Genomic DNA, 14,542 nt, shown 5'->3' with positions numbered 1-14,542 from the left:
CAGGTGGGACACAGGGACACAACTACAATGGCGCGTAACGACTTACGCGCGCGGGGGGGCTTGGGGGGACGCAAAGCGCCCCCCAAGCTAGATGATGGGGTGGCGCGAAACGCCACCCCAACATCTAGTAGGAATATAAATGACGACCGGGACACAGGGACACAACTACAACAGGGACGCCGGAAGGGCACAGGGGGAATATATAAATGACGAAAAATGTCGAACTAGAGTCAACCTTGTTGGAGGGTCTCCCCGGGGAACACACGCTGGTTTACATTAATTTACTTGAAAATTTTCAACTATACTTGAAAATTCTCCTCTCGTGCATGTCACTCCACAATACCGAACTACAGTCAACCTATAGAGTCAGCAAGGTGTTGATTTGGCACGAAGCGCCACACCAACAGCTAGTATCTAGGACACAACTACAACGGGGACGAAGAGGGGGGCACAGGATTCTCTGATACGCTGAATGCGTATCCGTGAAAGATCACGGATACGAGTTTATTTGTTTTGTTTTTCTTTCCCCAGGGGTGATCGTATTTGCCCAGTGGTCCTAAAATGTCGGGAGAGTGCTCATTCAAACGAAAAATTAAAAGTTCTAGAGCTTTTTCTAGGCGACCGATGAAATTGGAGGGCAATTAGGCCCCTCCCACGCACATCCTTTCCCCAAAGACGCCAGATCGAAATTTAGATATATCCATTTTGTTCAACATCATCGAGAAATCTAATAACTTTATCTCTGAGGACGAGTTAATCCCCGAAAGTCTCCGAAAGAAGGGCTGTAAGTTATTAACTTTGCCCATTGTTTACATATAGTATTGGTTATTAGGAAGTTTACAGACATTTTCAAGGGGGACTTTTTCTGGTTGGGTGGGGAATGGGGTTACTTTGGAGGATCTTTCCATGGAGGAATTTTTCATTAAGGAAGAGAATTTCCCGAGAAGGGGCGCTGGTTCAGACATTAAATCAGATATTAAATAAACAAAAAACAAGCTTTTTCAGCTGAAAGGAAGGAGCAGCATTAAAACTTCCAACAAACAGTAGTTGTTACATATATGAGGGGGTTCGTACTTTGAAAAGAAAGTACTTTCAAAGGTAGTACTTTCAAGAGAGCCATTTATTCTAATTAAATGGCCTTTGCGACTCAGTGGTCATTCTTAAAGAATCGGAACAAAATTAGAACTTTAGCACAAAGAGCCAGGTATTGACGAGGGGATGAACCCCCCCCCCCATGTGCGTAATAATTTTCTGTTGGTTTAAGTTGTAATTGTGTTCCTTACTTTCAGTTGAAAATTAATTATTTTTTTATTCAATCCCATGCAGGAATAGAATTGGGGAGAGCAGCAATTCTTTTCTCAAAAACGGAATTATTTGCAAAGAATATAAAAGAATCACAAGATCAGAAAAAGCAGATAAATTTTAGATTTTTGAAAGTCCTAGGCTCCCTTGTAAAATATCAGTCATCATTTTCAAAGTTTCTCAGTGTTTCAAATCTAGCTAATTCATATCCTTTATGGTTAATTATTTCCTTTTTGTTTTAATATTGTGTCAAATCAGCTTAATAATCTATTAAGCATGATATCTAATTTGCATGATTAATATCAAGAATATGTTTATGCGTAAGTTTAGAAGGAACCAAGTAGTCAGTCAGTATATAGAGAACCAAGTGATAAGTCGACGAAAGAATATTTTCAAAATATGTTCATTAATTTATCAAAGGACTTTTTGGTCTAAACATTGAAGAAGGCCAAACTGATATACGAAAGGACACAATTGAAAACAATATTCATATAGCACATACTGAACATAGTGAAAACATGACATGGAATTCCTTTAGAAATATTTATACAAGTTTACTTACAGGCCTTTTTAGCTTGGATATTAGGAAAGGTGATCCAGTTGCACTGAAAGATCCTAACGAAACGCATAGTGACCCTTTGACGTAAAGTCACCAATTCAAATGTTTATGTTAGCAAACCTATAGACATTTTATACAAGCCATCCCATAGGCATTGGAAGGCTATACAGCTATTCGAGTGGCATGTTTAACATATTGTAACCTCAGCAATTATACTGAAGAGGGCTCAGCGATTACTAAGAATTTTTAAAATAAACCAGACGAAGTTTGTACCTGATTTTTTACATTTTGTACAGGTTTTTGGTCAAAGATAATTTTATGAGAAGTATAGTTTAATTCTAATAAATTTGATACTTTTTTTAGTTAATGAAAGCTAGCATAGTAATTTAGTTAGAATCAGAGCCACATGTTTTATTTCAATAGTTTCCAGTTCTGAAATTCCAACTTTGTTCATTCTATTTTTTTTCTGCTAATTCGTATTGTCCAGAAACAAATTTTTTGTTTATAATTTTTATCTAAATTTTACTAACATCATTCTTATTAAATTTTAAAATTTTTTATCTTATTAATGGTATTGCTGTTTTTAGAATACTCTTGGGTACCTAAATAGGGTGACAGCACTTTAATTTCCCTTCAAATGAGATTTTTCTCGATATTCTCTACCATTATTGGTTCGATAGCATAACTCCTGGGAATTTTTTCACAAAATTTATTCTCTTCTAGGAGTCTTTTGTTTCCCCTCCTTGATTAAAAATTTAGAAATATTTCCAGTTCAATATTTTTTCAAGTCTTAGCAGGGTCCCTAAATCCGTGAACTTACAATTTTAACCGTAGCTGGGGTATTACAGATACTTCCTTTTCACAACATGGAAACAAATAGTGTCTTTTGGTTAGGTCAATATTTTCCCCTAGCGTCACTGAAGGTTTCAGTTCAAATCCCTTAGCTGTTACTGACATATGCGTTCCTTTTGCAACCTGGATGCTGAGATTCTACTGCTGACTCTTAAAATTCGTGAAAAAATCCTTCAAAATTTAGGGGTTTTTCGGGAGAAAACCCGAAATAGAATCTTGTTGTTAAAATATTGGGACTCAAATTGGTTTTAGCTTCGTTTTCAGCCTCCGGCAGCATCCGTGTAGTGAATCAAACATTTTACACGATAGGTTCTAGGGCAGCAATCCTGGATCTAGGCCAAAATTTTTGGTGGTAGGGGGATCGAATTTTACACCAGTGAGATTTTCCGCGGGATGAATCTTTTCTGTGGAACGAGTTTTTGGGGGACGAACTTTTCATTGACTATTTCACACTAAGGGAATTTGCCAGAATTTCAAAACAAAATTCTTATATTCTGTCTTCTGTGTTTCTTTATAAGCCCATTGTACGTATTGAGATGTCAAAGGTAATTGTCCGTGGTAAATTGTCGCTGATATCCAATCATCTAAGCCATTTTCCGTGGAGAGGGGGTATTTTTTCCTCGATTGTGGAGCCAAATTTCCTGGCAGTGTTTTCTCTTTTGAATATTATCTCTTTACATAAAGTATAACGTTGTCGCTTACTTTCAATTAAAAGACATGATATTTTTTCAATTTAATTCCTGGTATAAGTTCATACCCTCTTGCCGAGGAATAGTCATTAATTTGGAGAAATCGTGTTTTTCTCCGTATGCTATAAATTAGAAAAACTTTTTTTTTATTTAAAGTAAGGGGTAACATTAAAACTGAAAGTGATCATATATTATTATGTATATGGGGTGGTGGGGTTTTCCTCCTTGTCAATACCTCTCATCTTACGCTAAAATTTGAAATTCCGGTCGATTGCCGAAAAAGTAGTTGAACAAATGGCAAAATCAGGAAGGCAGAGAACATCCAAAGACTTTCATGAATATGTTTAGTATTTAAAACATGGCAAACTCCTTTTTGTCTATGGCCTCCCATTCGGTCCATAAAAAGAGTAAAGAAACTTTCAATATCTAATCAAATAAGTCCCTTCTAGATCTAAGACTATCTTCCAGGTAAAATAGCCAAATAAACCACAATAGAAAAAATAAACGCATGGGATACCGCTACTGTGATGAAAGTGGGCAAAGGCGTAGTTGACAAGAATGGTTTCAATTTTGGTTTTTGTTTTTTTATCATCTTTGTTATTTAAATTATCTTTGTCAGTTAAATTATTATTTACATAGGAGCAATAATTTTAAAGTGATGAGTGTCACCCAGGAGATGCAGTATTTCTTGGATCAATTGGTAGACACTCATGTGGTAGGGCAACCTTTTACCACTTGACTAAGAATATTTATGCATAATAAGGTGAAGACAACAAGTTCTTCGCAATACTTAAAAGAACCTAAAGAAATTTTAGATACAAATTCAAAGAAAATTATTGCACGCTAGCCATTCTACTATTTTGCATCACCAGTCAGATATCATATCTGAAATTGTATTGCCATATCTTCCTTGGTCTTCCAGGTTGGCTGCTACTGCGGACCCTTTTTTCAGAGGTGAATTTTTCATTTGGTGCTTGTGACCCAACACCTTGAATTGAAACTCTTTCAGACAACCTGAAACTCTTACAGAGTTTACTATTGAACAAAACATATAAATAACAAATCTTAGTTCTCTAGACCTATACTTTCAAGCTACTGGGAAAATCCTCAAAAATAGCTTACTGTAACATTTGGGATGGTTCAGAAAATAACGACACTTTATGAATACAATGGCTTAAATTGGCAAATATAAACAAAATTGTGCTATGTTTTGTAATCTTGGCAGTTAAGATCAACGGTCTTTTTATAAATTGAACCTTCTAACTCAATTTTTTTTCGTTGGAATATGAGCTCTGCTCTCTGTCAACAGATAGGATTTATCATTAGTAAAGGAAAAAATGTTCCAACCTGGTTGTGCCCAAAAGGAGTAAGGGTCTAAAGTGAAACTTTAGAAAATTCTCGAGAGTAGCTTGCTGTAACTCATGGGAGGTTTTAGAAAGTAATGGCACTTTAAGAATATAATTTCCGAAATTAGGAAATATAAACCAAATTGTGCAATATTATAACAGTTAAGATAAAAATATATTTTAATAACTTGAACCTTATAACTCATTTTTTTTTTCGTTGGAATATGAGCTCTGCTGTCAACAAAAAAAATGCGTAAAATTCTGCAATTTATTTGTATAAATTGATTGGTTTATTGATTTATTAAATAAACAAACCAGTTTTTTTAAGTGAAAGTAAGGAGTGACATTAAAACCTAAGACGAACAGAAATTACTCCGTATATGAAAGGGGTTTTTCCTCCTCAACGCCCCAGTCTTTACACTAAAGTTAATTTCTTTCTCTTAACTCTACTTTTTAAAACAGTAAACAACTTTAGTGTAAAGAGCGGGGCGTAGAGGAGGAAAAGCCCCTTTCATGTACGAAGTAATTTCTGTTCGTTTTAAGTTTTAATGTCGCTCCGTACTTTCAGTTTAAAAACTTGTTTTTTATTTAATTTCTGAATGTTTTTAAATTAAAGCATGTTTTAATTTTGGCTCTCCGCATGTAAATAATTATAACGAAATTTGGATATTAATTTTTTTCGGCTAAATGGCTTTCTCATAGTTTTAATCGGAAGATTTTGAGAAAAAAGGAGCGGGGGAGGAGGCCTAGTTGCCCTCCATTATTTTGATTACTTTAAGTAGGCAACTAGAACTTTTAATTTTTTACGAACATTTTTGTTAGGAAAAAATATACGTAACTAACGTATTAATGTACGTAACGAACTTCTATATTCGTATGTTTTTATTGCGTATATGAGGGTGTTCACTCCCTCGTCAATAACTTGCTTTTTAGTCTAAAACTTGAATTTTGTCCAAATTCCTTAAGAATGACCCCTGAATCACAAAGCCCGTAGAATAAATAATTGAAATTACTAAAAATATTTTAGCGTAAAGAGCAAGGTGTTAAAGGAGGTGAATCTCTCATATGCATAATAATTTCTGTTCGGTTTAAATTTTAATGCTGCTCCTTACTTTCAGTTGAAAAAACATTTCATATTTATTTTTTCATTATTTTTTTAAATAATTGTAGAAAAATCATGTGCCCCCTTCATTGAAATTCTCTTCCTCCATAGAAAGATCCTCCCAAGTAACTCTACCCTCAACTTCCCCCCTCCCAAACCAAAAAAAAAACCTGAAAACTTCTGTACACTTCCCAATAGCCATTAGTATATGTAAACAACGGTTAAAGATTTTAACTTCCAGCCACTCCCATGGGGACTGTGATGGAGTAAGTCGTCCCAAAGACATAATTAATAGATTTTTCGACTATGTTGAAGAAAATGGCTATCTCAGAATTTTGAACCGGTGACTTTGGGGAAAAAATGAGCGTGGGAGGGGGCGTAGGTTCCCTCCAATGTTTTGGTCACTTAGAAATGGCATTAGAACTTTTAATTTCCGTGAGAATGAGCCCTCTCGTGACATCCTAGGAACACTGAGTCGATGCGATCACCCCTGGGAAAAAAACAAATAAACACGCATCCGTGATCTGTCTTCTGGCAAAAAATGTGAAATTTCACATTTTTGTAGATAGGAGCTTAAAAATTCTCTGATACGCTGAATCTGATGGTGTGATTTTCATCCAGATTGTCTTAATTTTAGGGTGTGTTTCCCCCTATTTTCTAAAATAAGGCAAATTTTCTCAGGCTCCTAACTTTTGATGGGTAAAAATAAACTTGATGAAACTTATATATTTAAAATTAGCATTTAAATGTAATTCTTTTGATGTAATTATTTGTATCAAAACTCCGTTTTTTACAGCTTCGGTTACTATTGAGCCGGGTATACAAGAGGGATAAGCCTTGCTCAATGCTTCTCTCTTTACGCCAAAGTTTTTTTTTTTCATTCCCAAAATCTTCTGACTTTAATCAAACGGCTCTTGTGTTTAAGGAGTTGCTTTTAAATAATGTGGACAAAAAGTTAAAAGTAGTCTAAAGAGCGAGCTGTTAAGGAGGGGGATTTACCATCTCATACGGGATGATTTTTGTTTGTTAATGTTGCTCATTACTTTTAGTTGAAAAATTAATTTTTCCTTATTCAATTTCTGGTCGTTTTTCAAATAATGCAGAAAGATCCATCTTTTCTCTCCATGGACAATCCACCAGCCCAAGAAAATTTCTCCTTGGAGAGATTCTTTCAGGTAAGATCCCCCTCACCCAGGCAATTCCATCCCCGTTGAATATTCCCCATATAAGCTTCTTGTGGACAATTCCGCCTACAAAGTTATTTTGAGCCTACTTTCGTTTGAAAAAGACTTCTTTTTTCTTTCGATTTCTAATCGTTTTTCAATTCATGCCAGAAATCCTCCCCTCGCAGAAAGTTTTTCTTGGAAATTTTCCTCTCACAATGTCTCAATGATAAAATCATGTGTGAAATTCTCCCGGTGGGAGTCTCTCCTGAAGAAAATCCCCCCATCCTACTACGGTAATATGCACCTGACATCTTCAACTCCTTTGAAAATTTTGCCTGGGGTATTTTCCTAAGATATCTTCAAACGTAAAATTGAATTTTCAAAGTGAAAGTAGGTCAGATAAAATAAATTTCTTTATAAGAATTCTAGCAATATCCCCCCTGTATAGTTTTCACTTTAGTAGCTCATCCCTGGAAACATCCCTTCCCACGGAAAATTCTTCCCTGGGAAAATCTCCTCCCCTCAGAAAATTCCCCCCCACTCATAAAAATCATCCTCTTCCAAAAATATATGTTTACTTCCCCCTAATTGTAAACACTTGTAAACACTGGACAAATTTCAAAACTTACAACCCTTTACCCAGGGACTCTCAGGGTCGTGTCATCCCTAGAGGCATGATTGCCTGACCTCTCAACTATGCTGATCAACATGAATATCTCAAAATTTTGATCCGATGACTTTGGGAATAAAGGAGCGTGGGAAGGAGGGGGGTTTAGTTGCCCTCCAATCCTTTTGGTCACAAAATGAGGATCTAGAACTGTAATTTGCGTTCGAGCAAGCCCTCTCCCGATCTTATATGACCATTGGTTCGATACAATTACTCTGGCAAGAAAAAAGAAAAAAATTAATGCTACTGCAAATCAACACCATGAATACTGAGTACTAGTCTTCTGACACGCAATTCAAGTGCTTTTTAGAAATACCTGCACACTTTTATAATTAATACTTAGATGTTTCACCTAAGCTTCTGTGATGGAGAGGCAGAGCCCAATTTTCAATGAATCTGACGAAAGACAATTTTCTCCTCATGGAAGAGTTAAGTATTTGACCAAACACTATGGTCCACTTGAGAAAGCACAATAGTGAGCTAGGTCCCATTGAACTTCGAAGATTTAGGGAACACTGATTAAGGCACATTGTTAAACTTGTTAGCCAAAATCATGAGTAGGGTTGACGACACACTGAAAGCACTGTCGCTTTTGGATCCAACAACTGTCTTTGGTGGAGAGCACGATAGCATTCTGTCTCTGTTCAATCGGTTTTCCCACCTGTTTGGGGATTTTGCTTAGCCACTGCAGAAGTGAATCTTTCAGTTATTTGGGCTAAATAAGAAAAAGTAAGAGTGCAAAGGGCTTAGAAAAAAAACCCAGACATTTCTGATGTTATGTTGACGCTGTGTAATCTGCCACACTAGTCGGCAGCTGCAGAGAGGTAGCTTATGCTACTCTGTAATATCAAGACCAAAGTACGGAACTGTCTTCCGATGCAAACAACTGGTTGTTTAATGCGTTTCAAGAAAATTCTCTGGCCTTTTGGAACGTCAGTTCACTTCTAAATTATACCTTCTGACATGCACATGTAGATTCTGTTTTTATGCAGATTTGTGACAAGTGACATGAACAAAGTCATTCTGTATGAATGCATTACCCTGGATTCCCACATAAACGATTATTTGAATGCATACACAACTATTCGGCTAGATATGCGAATATCGCAGCTATGTACAAATTTATTTAAAATCTAATGAATTTCAAATTATAAATTACAACGAAGTATTGTACAAGTTCTTGAATCACAACTTGTCCGATAATTTTGATGATTAAATCGTATCAAATCAATACGCCAGGCAAGATCAAAGTGGATGCTTAAAATTGATTTTGTCATTTAGAAATTACAGAAAATTATGTTCTGAAGCTGATAAAAACTTTAGGTATTGGTTACTTGTAATGAAAGCAATGGAATATAAAAGAAGTTTGAATTGATGGTAAAGTTAGTAGGCCAATTTAGATGGTTAGGCCTAATCTGAAAAAAATTGGGCCAATTTGTTTCTTTTTATGCAATATAGCCATGGTTTCTGCATAAAAAGGCCTTCGTTGCGCATAGCAGCTAAATATCTCTTAACATTGTGGAAGCTGCTTAGTAAAAATATCTCAACATGGGTACTTGTTCTGTCGCTAAGGAGTGGGTGTTCAAGGATAATTGTCAACCCTTTTTTTCTAAGAATAATCAAATTCTATGGCTAAAGTTGCAGGTGGAAGTCGGAAATGTTTGTGATACTTTCCAGTCTGTACATTTTAAACCTATCTTTTAGGTGAAATTATGCTTGCTAGTGATATACATATTTGGGTTACAATACACTTGCTACTGATCTTTACTAATCTCCAGAAACAAAGAAAAGCATTTTTCATACCAAAAGCTCTTTAAATGCCACATTACCACAGATTGCATCTATAGATCTAATTATAATCCTCATTTTAAGTATTCATTCCCAAATACTAAAGACTCATATCAAACAGTTCGTGGTAACCAACTATAGTAAGGAGTGACCCAACTCAATAGTAACCAAAATAAAAAAAAAACGGAATTTTGATACCGATAGTTACATCAAAAGAGGATTTTAATCTATTTTAAATATATAAGTTTCATCAAGTTTAATCTTATCCATCAAAAGTTACGAGCCTGAGAAAATTTGCCTTATTTTAGAAAATAGGGCAAAACACCCCTTAAAAGTCTTTGAATTATAACGAAAAATGTGAAATTTTGTATTTTCTGCCAGGAGACTTATTACTGATGCGTGTTTTTTTTATGTTTTTTATCCCAGGGGTTATCGTTTCGACCCAGTGGTCCTAGAATGTCGCGAGATGGCTCATTCAAACGGAAATTAAAAGTTCTAGTGGCCTTATTAAGTGGCCAAAAAATTGGAGGGCACCTAGGCTCCTCCCACGCACAGAGAGCCATTCTGTTCAGATTAGTTGAAAACCTAATAACTGTGTCTTTGGGGACGACTGGATCCCCCACAGTCCCCGGGGGAGGGGCTGGAACTTGAAACTTTAACCATTGTCTACATATAGTACTGGTTAGATGTTTTCAGGGTGACTTTTTTGTGTTGGGGTGTGGGTAGGTCGGGGAGAGTGGGTAGGTGGGAGGATCTCTCCATGGAGAAATTTATCATGAGGGAAGAGAATTTCCATGAAGGGGTGCAGGATTATCTAGCATTATTTAAAAAAAAAGAATGAGAAAATAAATACGTATTTAGTGTAAAGAGCGAGGTATTGACGAAGTTTTATTTATTCATTTATTTATTCGAAGTTTTATTTAATCGTTGTATTTATTCATGTGCAGTGAGCCAAGATCAAAACGTGCATTAATTCAAAAACGTTCAGAAATTAAATAAAAAAATCATGTTTTTTCAACTGCAAATAAGGAGTAACATTAAAATATAAAACGAACAGAAATTATTCCGTATATGAAAGCGGTTGTGCCCTCCTCAACGCTTCGCTCTTAATGCCAAAGTGTTATTATTGTTTTAAAAAGTAGAGTTGTGACAAAGATTCAAACTTTAGCGTAAAGAGCGAGGCGTTGAGGAGGGGACTACCCTTTACATATACGGAATAATCTCTGTTCGTCTTAAGTTTTAATGTCGTTCCTTACTTTCTAACAGTTTGTGGTAACGAACTGTAGTAAGGAGCGACCCGGCTAAATAGTAAACGAAACTCTAAAAAACGGAATTTTGATGCTAAAAGAAACATCAAAAGAATCGAATTTTCATCTTGATTCTAAATATATAAGTTTCATCAAATTTAATCTTTGTCATCGAAAGTTACGAGCCTGAGAAAATTTGCCTAATTTTGGAAAATAGAGGGAAAAACCCCCTAAAAGTCAAAGAATCTTAACGAAAATCACACCATCGCATTCAACGTATAAGAGAACCCTAGAACAAAAATTTCAAGCTCTTATCTACAAAAATATGGAATTTCGTATTTTTTGCCAGAAGACACATCACGGTGCTTGTTTATTTGTGTTTTTTTTTTTTTTTTTTCCCAGGGGTCATTGTATCGACCAAGTGGTCCTAGAAACTCGCAAGAGGGCTCATTCTAACGGAAATGAAAAGTTCTAGTGCCCTTTTTAAGTGACCAAAAAAATTGGAGGGCACCTAGGCGCCCTCCCACGCTCATTTTTCCCAAAGTCAACGGATCAAAATTTTGAGATATCCATTTTTTTCTGCATAGTCGAAAACCATAATAACTATGTCTTTCGAATGACTCACTCCCCCACAATTGTGGCAAAGAGTCAAACTTTAGCGTAAAGAGCGAGAGATTGCGGGGGGGGGGGGGAATTCCTCATACACGTAACAATTTCTGTTATTTTGAAGTTTTAATGCTGCTCCTTACTTTCAGTTGAAAACATTTTTTTTTTTTAATAAAGCTTAGAGACAAACATTTTTCTAAAGGCAAAGGAAAAAATACTTCAATTAAAGTAAAACTGAATATAAATGAAAAAAAAATGAAAAAGTACAAAAAATACACAAAACAATAGCCTATTTACAAAAACAAAGATATAAACTCCCAGCATTCAGTTCTGTTGCGCAATGCCGAAGCTTTAAACGGAGGTTTTTTTAGCAATATCGACAGTTTTGAACTTGGTTATTAAACACCAAAATATTTAAAACCTGTAGACCCAATATTTATAAAAAGTGACGCATTATTAAAGTAGTTTGTTCAAAGTAAAACATTAAAATCATAAGAAGAAAATCAAACAAAGTTTTTTAATTCAATATTTTTAATTTAATTTTTAATACAAAAGACCAATATATTTGACATCTTTTTGCTTCATAATTGTAAAAAAAATTAATCTTTTTCAAAGTGATAACTAGATAAATACAATCACTCCTGGAAACAAAAATAAAAGATAATAAAACACAAAAAACCGTATCCGTTCAGGGGGCAAATACAGAAATTCCCAGCATTCCGTTCAGGGAAAACATTTCTGATTATAGTGGCTTCATACATCAGCTCATGGGTGCTCTTGCAATGAAAACAAAAGTTGACGGCATATTTTTTACTGAAATTATCCCTTATTAAGTTGTTTTCCTTGTGTTTTCTATAGTTATACGAACTTTCTTTGCACTAATAACTGCACTAATTACTAATAAATAAATACATATTTAGGATCACCATAAAAAGCTTGTTCTTTGATTTAGTGTTATCAATATTTATGCTCTTCTACTTTCGTTACTCACAATGATCGTTATTTATCTACTATTCATTACAAAAAAGATTTTTTTTTTGCTACTTAAGCCAAATCATAAAATTTTTTTTTGTAGAAAACCGAAAAGTTTTTAGGGTCAAAGTCTATTGGCAGGCAGCCATGAATGGAACAACACACATTTTTTCCATGGTTCTTCCCTTTTCGGCTCTCTTTTCTTTGGTTTCCTTATAATTACTTTATGACCCCCCTGCCCGCAACCATAGATATCTATATATATAAAAATAAGTTGTCTGTGGATCTGTGGATCGTGGATCAGGTGACGTCACCTGAAAAAACTGGATCAGGTGACGTCAAAACTGAAAAAACTAAAAAAAGGCAAAAACTACAAAAAAAACTAAAAACTAATAAAAAAAATAAAAAAGCTAAAAAACTAAAAAAACTAAAAAAAGGCAAAAACTACAAAAAAAACTAAAAACTAATAAAAAAAATAAAAAAGCTAAAAAACTAAAAAAAACTAAAAAAAGGTAAAAAACTAAAAAAACTAAAAAAAAAACTAAAAAAAAGGAAAAAACTGAAAAATAAGCTAAAATAAAGGTAAAAACCAATAAAAAACTAAAAAAAAAAACTGAAAAAACTAAAAAAGGCAAAAACTACAAAAAAAACTAAAAACTAATAAAAAAAGTAAAAAAGCTAAAAAACTAAAAAAACTAAAAAAACTAAAAAAAGGTAAAAAACTAAAAAAAATAAAAAATAAAAAAAAAATAAAAAAAAGGAAAAAACTGAAAAATAAGCTAAAATAAAGGTAAAAACCAATAAAAAACTAAAAAGAAAAAAAGGAAAAAACTAAAAAAAATTTTCATCTAAAAAACTAAAAAAAACTAAAAAAGGTAAAAACTAAAAGAACTAAAACAGAAAAAAATAAATGACGACACTCAAAGAGAAAGCGACCAGGACAAAAGGAATGTTCGATTAGCAATCAACAAAGCACCGGGACACAGGGAGTATAAATGACGACCAGGACATAAGTAAAAAAAAAAACTAACAAAACTAAAAAGAAGGTAAAAACTACAAAAAAACTAAAAAGAAAAAAACTAAAAAAAGGCAAAAACTACAAAAAAAACTAAAAACTAATAAAAAAGCTAAAAAACTAAAAAAACTAAAAAAAGGCAAAAACTACAAAAAAAACTAAAAACTAATAAAAAAAATAAAAAAGCTAAAAAACTAAAAAAACTAAAAAAACTAAAAAAAGGTAAAAAACTAAAAAAGATAAAAAATAAAAAAAACTAAAAAAAAGGAAAAAACTGAAAAATAAGCTAAAATAAAGGTAAAAACCAATAAAAAACTAAAAAGAAAAAAAGGAAAAAACTAAAAAAAATTTTCATCTAAAAAACTAAAAAAAACTAAAAAAGGTAAAAACTAAAAGAACTAAAAAAGAAAAAAATAAATGACGACACTCAAAGAGAAAGCGACCAGGACAAAAGGAATGTTCGATTAGCAATCAACAAAGCACCGGGACACAGGGAGTATAAATGACGACCAGGACATAAGTAAAAAAAAAAACTAACAAAACTAAAAAGAAGGTAAAAACTACAAAAAAACTAAAAAGAAAAAAAAACTAAAAACTAATAAAAAAAACTAAAAAATCTAAAAATCTAAATAAACTAAAAAGGAAAAAAAAGGAAAAAAATAAAGGAGAAAAACAAAACTAAAAAACGAATGTATATACAGACCGGGACACCGGGATACAAATGACGACCGGGACACAGGGAATATAAATGACGACCGGGACACAGGGACACAACTACAACGGGGACACCGGGGGAAACAGGGGGATATAAATGACGACCGGGACAGGGAATGGTCGATTAGCAATCACCATCAACAAAGCTCAAGGGCAATCATTAGAATCATGAGGTATAGATCTGAATACAGATTGTTTTCCCATGGACCATTATATGTTGCATGTTCAAGAGTCGGTAAACCTGACAATCTATTTATATGCAAAGACAATGGGACAGCAAAGAATGTTGTATATTCGCAAGTTTTACGTAGTTAAAACCATATATATATATATATATATATATATATATATATATATATATATATATATATATATATATATATATATATATATATATATATATATCTATATTCACAGGTGGGACATAGGGACACAACTACAATGGCGCGTAACTATTATGGCGCGTAACGACTTACGCGCGCGGGGGGGCGCGAAGCACCCCCACCAACTAGGTGTT

This window comes from Artemia franciscana, chromosome 1, assembly GCF_032884065.1.
Source record: "Artemia franciscana chromosome 1, ASM3288406v1, whole genome shotgun sequence".
Lineage (NCBI taxonomy): Eukaryota > Metazoa > Arthropoda > Branchiopoda > Anostraca > Artemiidae > Artemia > Artemia franciscana.
Note: the sequence above shows the minus strand (reverse complement) of the source record.